Below are 12,715 nucleotides of genomic sequence, written 5' to 3'. Positions count from 1 at the left end.
TCACTAGGCTCATGTTTTTAGCTGGTTCTCCTCTGCATTTTGGCTTCTGTTGGTTTTTCATTAATATTTTAATTTAAACAATTTTATAGAAAACCAATTAACTTCAAATCCTATTTTTTATTATTCCAAATTACATGTCAACATTTGTACTTGGATTATTGTGTAATTGTAATTAGTGTGTACATATATTTTATATTCTTCTTATTTTAATAATTATTTTATGTACATATATTTTCTAGTGCCAGGAAAAAATGTCTAAGATTTGGAAATGGGCAAAAGAGATTACTGGGTGACCTTTCAGTGGAGTGTTGGGCCTTGTGTAGTGGGCCCTCTGGGATTATCTGATTCTATAGGGATGTGCGCCTTTGACTTTCTATTGACCAGGCTATCTTACATCTCCATTGAGTTAGAGTTAACTTATAGAAAACTGATACTAATGCAAATGAATTTTGTCTGGTAGAGATATAGTTAATTTCCACCCTTGGAAGAAATAATCCCAAACATTTCATTTTATTGTCCCATAAGATATTATCCAGTTTTGCATCTATTAGCAAATTGATTTTAGCAGTCTTGATTGTCTATATATATCTCTTCATCAAATTCTCCTTTGCACTGGTTATAACAAAAATTAAAACCATGTGGCTCTGCTGCTAAGGGATATAAGGAACAGAAAGAACTTGCAATGTGGGAGCTGCAGTCAGCAAGCAGCAGTAACATTTGCCATAGGCTAATGCAGTAAATATGGGTCCTGGTGGTACCAGAAGCAAGTAAGTATTTATAAGCTTCCACCAGGATACAAGCTACTGAGACACCCCACCCAGAACTAGATTCTGCTATTACCATCTGAGGCAGGAGATGATACAAGAAGCAGGACAACAATTCTTAAATGCAAAGATGATCAAGGAATCAAAAGATGACCAAAATATTTAAGAAAAGCTAACAGTATGAGAGGCACCAAACTCAACATATTATCCAAAGGGTTAATGACAAAGAGAAGATTTAAGAATAATTATAAGAGAGATTCTAGAGACTAGTATGCCCTTGAAAAAGAACAACTAGTATCTTGGAATTAGGAATGTGATCAATACTAAAGCACAATAATAAGCTCCAAGAATGTAGTATCATCATCTTTGTTTGCTAAATCTCACTTCATCTTTGAAATCTTAAGCTTTAGTAAGATTGGTTTTAAAAAATGTGTATTCAGATTTATGCAATATGACAGACTTGAAAAGCTCCCTACCACAAAACTTTTCTCAATAAATAATATTAATGGTCCAGAATCTGACCCTTTCTTCCAGTCTGCTTCTACCCTGCTCAAAGCCACCATTGTATCTCTCCTGGATTATTACTATAATAGTTTCCTACTTGGTCTCCCTGTTTCTGCCCTTGTTTTCCTCTAGTCTATTATAAATAGGACAGCTAGAGTGATTCTTTTAAAGCATAAATCAGATCATGTCATTTCTCTGATCCATAGCCTCTAAGGGCCCCCTTCACCCCCCATCATTCCCAATAAAGAGTCCATACTGTCGGAAACAATTCTCCATGGGTCTCTCATGTTTCTGCATGTGTAGTGAGCAGAGGCACTGGCAGCCTTTTGTTCTGTACTATCTTTTCAGGGATGTTTGTGTAATGAACTGCCTTGGAATATAGAGTGTCTCCCTCTGGAACAGAGGGCACATTTGTTTGCTGTCCAGTATAATAAAGATAATGTCTCCCTCCAAGGCAAAGGTTGAACAGGTTTTTCTGTAGCCCCTTATAAAAGAGTGGAGTTTTCTAAGCTCGGAGTTTCTCAGCTTAGATGCAAACTCAACTGAGTGCAACATCCACATAGGCCCACCTCTGTTTCCCCTGTACAAAACACGTTTTAAGGCAGAAAGCATAAATACAGGTAAAGAGGATCATTACATAATAATGAGGAGGATAAAAAAATTCTAAAACTGGTATATTTAAACATATGGCTACAAAATAAAACAAAACCTGAGAGGACTGCTAGGGGAAACTGTCTTGGTCATCTAGTGCTGCTATAATAGAAATACCACAAGCGGATGGCTTCAACAAACAGAAGTTTATTCTCTCACAGTCTAGTTGGCTAGAAGTCCAAATTCAGGGTGTCAGCTCCAGGGGAAGGTTTTCTCTCTCTCAGCTCTGGAGGAAGGTCCTTGGTCTAGGAGCTTCTCTGTTCAGGGACCCTGGGTCCAAAGACACACTATTCTCCTGGCTCTTGTTTCTTGGTAATGTGAGTCCCCATGTCTCTCTGCTCGCTTCTCTTTTATATTTCAAGAGATTGACGTAAAACACAATCTAACCTTGTAGATTGAGTCCTGCCTCATTAACATAACTGCCGCTAATCCCATCTCGTTAACATCATAGAGATAGGATTTACAACACATAGAAAAGTCACATCGGATGACAGAATGGTGGACAATCACACAATACTGGGAATCATGGCCTAGCCAAGTTGACAGAAATTTTTGGGCGAGACATTTCAATCTGTGATAGTTAAGATTGTGTGTCATCTTGGCTGGGCCATGATCCTCAGTGTTTATGTGTGATCACTGCCATGATTGAATATGCTGTGAGTAGCCAATGAGATGAAAGGGAGTTTTGTTGGGGGTGTGGCTTGCATCTGAATATAAGCAGACGTTCTGGCTTTTTGCTCACTCTGGATCCTGTGGCTGCCTCCTGTCATCTCACCTCCGGTTCTTGGGACTTAAGCTGTCAGCTTATCTGCCGAACTTGGGATTCATCGACCTTCATAGCCTGTGAGCGGGAGCCCTGCTCTCCGACCTGCCGATCTTGGGCTTGCCAGCTTCTGCGGCTGTATGAATTGGGAGAGGCCTCTACCCTGATCCATGGGCTTGAGATGATCTATCCTCTAAAATCGTATGAGCTGTTCCTTGATATAAATCTCTCTCTGTATATATTTATATGCTTTACTGGTTTTGCTTCTCTAGAGAACTCAGCCAAAGACACAATCCATGACAGAAACTGACAAATTCACCTTCACATAGGGAGATTTTTAGTATTTTCTCTGCAGCTGATAGTTTAGACAGACCAAAAGTTGGTAATGATATTGAAGAATTGGATGAAACAATGAAGCTTGATCATCTATGGAAACCTGTGTCCAACAACTGAAGAACTTTTTGACAAAGATCACGGATCAGAATAAAAAGCAGGTCTTATTAAAAACAAAGGCTAGGTATTATAGACCCCATTCTCTGTCTGTAGCATAATTAAGTTAGAAGTCAACAAAAAAAAGATAACTGAAACCTCAGCATATGTTTGAAACTAGAAAAATTCATTTATAAATAATGGGTCAGAGGAATCTGGTGGTGCAAACAGTTAAGTGCTCAGCTTCTAACTGAAAGGTTGCTGGTTCAACCCACCCAGAGGCACCTCGGAAGAAAGGCCTGGTGATCTGCTTCTGACAGGTCACAGCCATGAAAACTGTGGAATCCAGTTCTACCTTGCAACACAGGGTTGTCGTGAATCAGAATGGACTCCACAGCAACTGTTCGTAGATGATCAAAGGAGGAATCATACTTGAAGTTAGGGAATACTTGAACAATGTTATGGATTGAATTGTGTACCCTAAAAATGTGTGTCAAATTGGCTAGGCCATGACTCCCAGATTGTGTGATTGTCTACCATTTTGTCATCTAATGTAATCTTCCTATGTGTTGTAAATCCTACTTCTATGATATTAATGAGGCAGGATTAGAGGCAGTTATGTTAATGAGGCAGGACTCAGTCTACAAGATTAGGTTGTAATTTGAGTCAGTCTCTCTTGAGATATAAAAGAAAAAAGTGAGCAGAGAGATGGGGACCTCGTACCACCAAGAATGAAAAACCAGCATGTTCTTTGGACCTGGGGTCCCTACACTGAGAAGCTCCTTGACCAGGGGAAGATTGATGACAAGGATCTTCCCTCAGAACTGACAGAGAAAGCCTTCTCTGGAGCTGGCACCCTGAATTTGGACTTCTAGCCTCCTAGACTGAGAGAGAATAAATTTCTCTTTGTTAAAGCCATCCACTTGTGGTATTTCTGTTATAGCAGCACTAGATAACTAAGACAAACAATTATGTATCAAAACTTGCTAGGATCAGCTAAAGCATTCTCTTGTGAGAAATTTATCATTTTACATTTTTTTTATTGGAAAAGGAGGACTTTAGAATTAATGGAGCCCTGGTGATACAATGGTTAACAGCTACAGCTGCTAACCAAAAGGTCGGCAGTTTGAATCCACCAGGTGCTCCTTGGAAACCCTAAGGGGCAGTTCTCCTCTGTCCTATAGGGTCGCTATGAGTTGGAATCGACTCGACAGCAACGGGTTTTGCTTTTGGGTTGGAATTAATCAGGAAAGTATCACCCAAAGAAATTAATGAAAGGAAATATTAAATAACAGAATATAATGAAGTAGGAAACAAAGATAAATAGAGGTCCACAAAGCCGAAAGTTGGTTCTTTGAAATAACTAGTAAAATTGTAAGCCTCTGGAGAAATTGACAAGAAAAAAAAAGAATAAATATATAGTCAGCATCAGGAATGAAAAAGAGGAAATCATTACAGATCTTGTACATATTGTAAAGATATTTGAAAATTTTGATGCAAGAACAAATATTTCAGAACATTATAACCTACCAAAATGAAGTCAAGAAGAAATAGAAAGTTTGACCATTTCACAACTGTTACTGACATTTAATCAAAATTTAAAAATTTTCCCACCATAAAAAAATCAAGTCCAGACATTTCTATTAGACTTAAAAGTACAGATAACTTCTATTTCAAATTCTTTTACAGATTTGAAGATGGAACACTCAACAATTTTATTTTACGAAGCTGGTTCCTTGAAACTGAAAGGATAGTAGGAGAAAGAACATTATAGGCCATTTTTACAAATGAATAGCCATTAATTAGAAAATAGTAAGCTGAATCTAATACAGAGGTCCCCAGGCTGCAGAAAATTCCACTGTAGCTTGCTTGGCCCTGCCTTGCCATTTCCAGTTCCATTGCTTGGCCGGCCTCACAATTTACATCAGAATTCCAGCCCCATTGCTTGTCTGGCCTTGCCATTTTTGCATTAAAATTGCTGTTCCTTTGCTTGGACTGCCTGTGAAAATCCTGGTGCCTGCCTGGTATGATTCAGAATGTTGCTGACATAACTTGTATGAACTCCCTCCTTGTAAACCCCTTAAAAGTAACTTTTTCCTCCTCTGTCCTCTCAAAGCAGTCTTGATGGTAACAGCCCCGATTGCTGCCTTTCCTTGTGCAATGAAATAAAGACACGTTTACACTCTCCCACCTAGGTCTTTCGTTTATTGACCGATACGAGTCATGCTGAGCAAAACCTGTGGTTTCTACCTGCTAACAAATCCAACCATGTACACAAAGGATTATCATCAAATAAATTTATTTCAGATATGCAAGGTTGGTTTAACATTAGAAGATCTATGAATTTAATTCATATTAATAGAGTAAATGAGAAAAAAATCAAGTGAACATCTCAATAGAGACAGAAAACACAGTCAATAAATCAGTATCCATTCATGATTGAAAAGCAAAGTAGGAACAAAAGGGACCTTTCTTAACCTGATAATAGATACCCAACCTAACCTTATAATTGACATTGTTCTTAATGGTAAAATATTAAAAATATTTACTTTAGAATCAGAATGCAGTTTTAAGTATTTTTACTTTTAATAATCAAAACTGTGCTAGAGGTCTTTGCTAGTACAGTATGATAAGACGAAATAAAATGGAAAGGAACAGGTGGCATCTTGTGTTGGCTGAAGCCAGAGGAACAAGACAGCAGTGCAGCAGAGTGACGGGTTCCTCTGGCTGGAGCTGGCGGCAGTGGTAGCGTCGCACTAATCACTGTGTCCCTTTTCCAGCCTGTGATATGAGCAGCGAAAGCGAGACAGTGGCAGCCGCCCAGAAGTACATGGCCCAGCCTAGTAACCACGAGAACCCTCTCAGAAACTGCGGCCTGGCGAAAAGAAGCCTGACCCGCGGTGGTCAGGTTCCCCTAGGCTGGTTCTGTGGCCTGTAACGCTGAGAAAGGGCCTCCACTTTCTGTTTCCTGCCACCCTCCTCCACAGCCTGCTCTGTGGACCAGCCCCAGAGTCCCCCTTCCTCCCCTCATAGGTGTCAGGGCTTGGCCCCAGCCCTCCGTCTTCATCTGAAGGTGGTGAGCAGCAGCGTCTCCAATGCTGAATTCATTGTCTGAGGGAAATATAAACTGGTACAAAGATTGGGTCTGGCATCCCCCACTGTCTTAGTCATTTAGTGCTGCTGTAATAGAAATACCACAAGTGGATGGCTTTCACAAAGAGAAATTCATTCTCTCACAGTCTAGTAGGCTACAAGTCCAAATTCAGGGCATCAGCTCCAGGGGGAGGCTTTCTGTGTCGCCTCTGGAAGGTCGATGTCATCAATCTTCCCCTGGTCTAGAAGCTTCTCTGTGCAGGAACCTCAGGTCCAAAGGATGCGCTCTGCTCCCAGCACTGCTTTCTTGGTGGTATGAGGTTCCCATGTCTCTCTGCTCAGCTTCTCTCTTTTATATCTCAAAAGAGATTGGCTTAAGACACTACCTAATCTTGTAGACCTCATCAGTATAACTGCCACTAATCCATCTTATTACATCATACAGATAGCATTTACAACACGTAGGGAAATCACATCAGATAATAAATCATACGATACTGGGAATCATGACCTAGCCCAGTTGACAGATATTTTGGGGGGACATAATTCAATCCATGACACCAACATATGGTAGTACGATCAAACAAAACAAAAACAAGACTATAGTGTGCTAGTCATGAATCTTCTCGGACCCAACCTCGAGACGTCTTCAATTTCTGTTCAAGAATGTTCACAATGAAAACTGTACTTATGAATTGAACGTGTGCATACAAAGAATTTTATACACAGACATTAAACCAGATAACTTCTTAATGGTATAGGGTGTCACTGTAATAAGCTATTCCTTATTGATTTTGGTTTGGCCAAAAAGTAAAGAGACAGCAGGACAAAGCAACACATACCATACAGAGAAGGTAAAAATCTCACCGGCACTGCCTGATATGCTAGTCACTAAGGTGACATGGAATCATTAGAATATGCTTTATGTATTTTAATAGAACCAGCCTGCGATGGCAAAGACTAAAGGCTGCAACAAAGAAACAGAAATACGAAAAGATTAGTGAAAAGTAGACGTCTGCTCCTGTTGAAGTTTAGGGTTTCCTGCAGAATTTGCTGTGTATTTAAACTATTGTCCTGGGCTGCACGTTGAGGAAGCCCCAGATTACATGTATCCGAGGCAGCTATTCTGCCTACTCTTCAGGACCCTGAACCAGCACTATGACTACACTTTTGATTGGACAATGTTAAAGCAGAAAGCAGCACAGCAGGCAGCATATTCCAGTAGGCGGGGTCGGGCCCAAACCCCCACAGGTTTCTGAGCATGAATTGAAGAACAAAAGAAGCAGAGCAGATGATGGGAGCAGGATTTGTTTCTCCCCAAATCTAGAAGTTTTAGTTCATATGTACACTAGCCAGTGGAGGTGGACAACCATTTACTTGGTATAAAGAACTTAATTTCAGTATAAACTGGCTCTGGGCAGCACTGGTGATACTGTATTATGAGTTGTAGCTGCTGTAATTGTGAATATTAACTGAGATAGTGAAACATGATGTCCAGTTTTCTATTGCATTTTTTCAAATGGAAAAGTTAACTAAATGATTAACACACAAACTGGTGGAGAAATTGTGCATATGCCAATTTTTTTTGTTAGAACCTTTTATTTTGAACTATACTGCTTTGAGATACCATTTCAGAAGAACAGCATGAACAGTCTTCAGTCACTGTTGAGATGGTTGTAAATGCTCACAATTGTGTGTTCTTAGGGTTTTTCCATCCCTGGGGTTTGCAAGTTGTTCACTTAAAACATTCTCAAAATGGTTGGCTTCTTGTTTGCAAGCCAGCTGATATGGTAGCAACCAAAGATTCCAGTGTTTGAGCATATGAAAGACTGCCTGTATACCTGTGCTAGAATAACAGCATCTAAAATGAAGACTTAAGAAAAACTTAGTGACTACTAGATTGTCTCTAGGACTCTGCATTAATTCTGTAATGTTCTTGGTATGAAAGAAACACACATATTTGTCACAGAAAATTAGTTACCATCTTACAACTGAACATGTGTGGTGGTTGCTTAGATAAATATAATCACTGTAAACATCTGTATGATCTGGGATTTTGTTTTTATTTTGAAATGGGAGCTTTTTTGTTTATAAGTTCATTAAAAACTAAAAGTTGTTTCTGTAAGAAAATGATATTTTTTTTAAACAGCAACAGCAACAAAATGCCTTTCTAGCTCACTGTGAAATCAAAATCTCCTCACTATTTAATAGACCCCTTCAAGCCATTTGTTAAGTATACCAAAACCAAACCAAATCAAACCCATTGCCATCGAGTCGATTCCAACTCATAACAACCCTATAGGACAGAGTAGAACTGCCCAACAGGGTTTCCAAGGAGCAACTGGTGGATTTGTTAAGTATATTCCTTTGCAAATCATTTTAGATTTAGTGTTACAACTTTTTTTTTTTTTTTTTTAATTTTATGTTTTTCTTTTTTTGGTCTGAAGGCAAAAGACATTCTTTCATTTTTCTTATTTTAATAGCTTGCAGCCACAATACCTAGTACTGCAACTGCCAGGACTTGGTATTGTAAACTCCTGCAGCCTGTGACTTAACAGTTGAACTGATTTTAATAAGAATAAAAGCGTTAAAGAGTTTAACTACAAAAGGAAGTTTTTCTTTAAAATCTTTGTGAAATGGCTATAACGGGATTGACTCTTAGGAAAGCATCACACTGTGGGGTTCACATGATTGCTGACCCTCCCTGGCCCCACCCACTTCTGTAGGTTATCTCTGCATGGGCTTCCTCTCTCATTCTTATTTCTGAACTCTTTGTTTTTCTCTGACTCAAGAGAAAGAAAACTTATTAACGATAATTCTTTAAATATCATTTATTCATTTATAGCATGTTAGAGTAAATTAAAAGAGCACATGTATGAAGATGCAGCCAGGAACCTATTGTGTAAATGTGAGTATTTTGTACAATAACCTTGAAACTGTAAATTGATATTGTTTGGTCAGGTTGCATCAGGTTTAATTTGTTTTGGTTTTGTTTTTAAATTTTTTTTCATTTGAAAAATACTTTAGCAATAATTATTTTCATGATTACCACATTCTCCGATTAAGGGATATATTAGTACCGTAATACTGCAGAAATCTTAATGAGTATAAACTTTTGTCTGTAGGCAGCTTCTTTGTTTCTTTTCTGTTTACGTTTGTCAGTTAAGATGCTGGTTTCTTGACCAATAAACGCTTGATACTTTTAGCCAGAAATCAGTCTCATAAAGCTATTTTTGAGTATAGTTTATGTAAGATAAAAATGTTCAGCTTTGGTGATAACTTTTCCAAGCAGAACTACCTCTAGGAAGATATTTTTCAGGGCTTTTATTTACTGTGCACTTAGACGGTGCACTTTTTCTGAAATATTTTTGTAACACTTAACTTTTTTGTATTTTTGCCATTTGAAAAGGTTGTGATGTAGATTGTCTGCAGTTAAGTTACAGATTTAAAACTGGTTCGTAAATCAAAAATACAGGTGTTTTTGTCCTGGCATATTGCAATTCCGTCTGCAGCTGGAGCTGGCATCCCATTGATCTTCTAGCTACCAGTCATTTTCTTCACATTTCACAAAAGAAGAATGTGAAATTCAGTGAATGTTGTTATTAATCCTGTCTGGAGCTGAATCTCATTTCACCAAACTTAAATCATGTTTTTCTGCTAAAATGATGATACGAGTTGAAGACACATCACTCTGAAATTGGAAGACCTCACAACTTAAGGCTCCACAGTGGATTACTCAGCTGAACTCTAGGTTACCACTCTTTGTTCACCCATTCGGGGGGTGGCGGTTTTTCAAAGGTTGGGAGATGGCCATTCTAACTACTGTTGAAAGTCTCTGTTTTGGGAAGGTATAAGAAAATAAAAAAGAATATATATGAAAAAAAAATGGAAAGGAACAAACAAAATAATCACTATTAACAGATGATATTGCCTATCGAGAAAGTCTTACAGAATCTAAAGATAAAGCATTAACTCAAATAAGCAAATTTAGCAAGGAAGCTGAATATAGTCTTAATATATAAACCAATAAATAACCAGCAAAACAGAAAACTTAATTAAAAATACCTTTTATAAAGCAAGGCAGCCTAGTTATTGTTAGGTGCCATCGAGTCAGTTTCAACTCATGATGATCCTGTGGAAAACTGAACAAAACACTGCCCGGTCCTGCGCCATCTTCAGTCATTGCTGTGTTTGAGCCCATTGTTGCAGCCACTATGTCAACCCATCTAGCTGAGGGTCTTCTTCTTTTTTGCTGACCTTCGCTTTACCAAGCATGATGTCCTTCTCTAGGGACTGGTCCCTCCTGATAACGTGTCCAAAGTACATGAGATGAAGTCTGACCATCTTTGCCTCTCATTGAGCATTCTGACTATACTTCTTCCAAGACAAATTTGTTCATTCTTCTGGCAGTCCATGTTATATTTACTATTCTTTGCCAGCACTGTAATTCAAAGACATCAGTTCTTCTTCGGTCTTGCTTATTCATTGTCCAGCTTTTGTGCATATGAGGCAAAAGACAGTGTAAAGTATGTTGAAATAAATCTAATAAATGATGTGCAAAACCTTTATGGAAACAGTATGAAATGTTATTATTGAAAGATTAAGGAAGACCTCTTTGTTCAGAAGTTTTTTTTTTTGGGTAAAAATATTAATTCCCAAATTGATTTTTAGAATCAGTGCAATTCTATTAAAAATTCCAAGACATTTTCTTCGGGAATGTGACAAGCAGATCGTAAAATTTTTATGGAAGAGCAAACAGCCAAGAATAACCAAAACAATTCAAAGAACAAGATGATGGGCCTTACTCTATCAAATATTAAGGTTTAGTGGAGAGTTACAATAAAGAAAGTACCATGGTATTGCCACAGACATGAAAAAGTTGATCTGTGGAACAGAATAGAGACCCTTTTTTAAATTTATGGAACTTTGATATATAACAGAGATAACATTGTAGATCAGTGAGAAAAGGATGAATAGTTTAATAAATGATACTGGATAGTTATAAGTTTAAACAAAACCTAGAATTTCTATCTTAAATCATTTCCCAAATAAAATTGCAGGTAAATTAAAGATATAATCGTGAAAAACAAAACTTAAAAAATTTTATAGGAAAACATAGTAGAATGTGTAGATTACCTTGGACAGAGAAATGATTTTTGAAGCAAGACACAAAAACTCAGCTCATGAAGGAAAAGACTGACAAATGTGACTACATTAAGATTATAAAATTTTCTGTTTAAGAAAAGCTACCATATAAAAAAGTGAAAAAAGGAGCCACAAATGGGAAAGTATATTTGCAGCACCGTCATATATAACCGATAAAATATTTATAACCAAAATACATAAAACTGTTATAGATTGTAAAAGAGAAAAGGAAATAAAAAGCATACAGAGTGGAAAGGAAGAAATAAAACTGTCCTTATTTGCAGATGACATGATATTCTATGTAGACAATCCCAAGATGTCTATAACACCACCTAGAACTTTAACTGAGTTCAGCAGTGTCTCAGAATATAAGACCAGCATATACAAATAAATTGTATTTCTGTGTCAGTGCATCAGTAAGCATGTGCATGGTGTAATGGGTTTTCTTTTATATGGCCTTTCTGGCTCTGGGTTTGTAATTCTCCCAAAATGATTGGTTGGGCCTCAGTCTTACAGGGAATTGCTTGGTTTACTATCCACATAAGGAGCTTACAAATCCACCCAGTAGGATTGGTCAGTTTATGATCCACTTAATGGATTGGTTGGTTTATGAAAGCCATGCCATGAAATGGGCAAGGAGTGTTTCTATATAAGCGACAAATCTCACAAAGGATTTTGGGGACCTCCTGATCAACAAGAGTCTAGAGATGAGTGTGTCCTTTGGCCCTGGTATTCCTGTGTTAAGAACCTCATAGATCCAAGTGAAAGAACTGGGCTGGTAACACTGAGCTAATAACACTGAAGACCAAGAGAAACAGTGACAAGCATAGCAGGGCCAAGCAGCAGAGAAACGGCAGCAGCGGTGCAAGTGGTAGGAACTACGAGACTGGCAGATAGTGGCAGTGGGCAGAGTTGGCCAACAGAGAAGGTGGCAGCAGTGGGTAAGTCAGCCCATGAAGCGGAGCTGGGCATCTCTGGGTAGGAGATTGCCAGTGGAGCAGAAACTTGGACAAACAGCAGCAGAGATGGCACACGCAGCCAGGTGGTCAGGAGAAAGGAATGGAAGGAAGGTAGAGAGAAGAAACAGAAAAAAAAAAAAAAAATGCCCCGAGGGAGCTGTCATGGTTTGAATTATGTCCCCCAAAAAATGTGTGTATCAGTTTGGCTAGGCCATGATTCCTGGTACTGTGTGATTTTCCTGCAGGTTGTAAACCTGCCTCTATGATGTTAATGAGGGAGGATGGGTGACAGTTGTGTTAGTAAGGCAGGACCTGATCTACAAGACTGGATTGTGTCCTGAGGCAATCTCTTGAGATATAAAAGACAGAAGTGAGCAGTGAGACAGGGGGACCTCATACCATCAACA

The 12,715-nt window shown here is 38.4% G+C and overlaps 1 protein-coding gene and 1 pseudogene across 1 annotated transcript in view; both read left to right on the top strand.

The window, feature by feature from the left end:
* LMBR1 (limb development membrane protein 1) overlaps window positions 1–12,715 on the top strand; it is a 243,155-nt gene that overhangs the window by 107,986 nt on the left and 122,454 nt on the right.
* LOC101343318 (casein kinase I pseudogene) lies at window positions 6,724–8,627 on the top strand (annotated as a pseudogene).

Source organism: Trichechus manatus, unplaced genomic scaffold, assembly GCF_000243295.1.
Source record: "Trichechus manatus latirostris isolate Lorelei unplaced genomic scaffold, TriManLat1.0 scaffold00020, whole genome shotgun sequence".
Lineage (NCBI taxonomy): Eukaryota > Metazoa > Chordata > Mammalia > Sirenia > Trichechidae > Trichechus > Trichechus manatus.
This window is presented reverse-complemented; position numbering and strand designations above follow the sequence as displayed.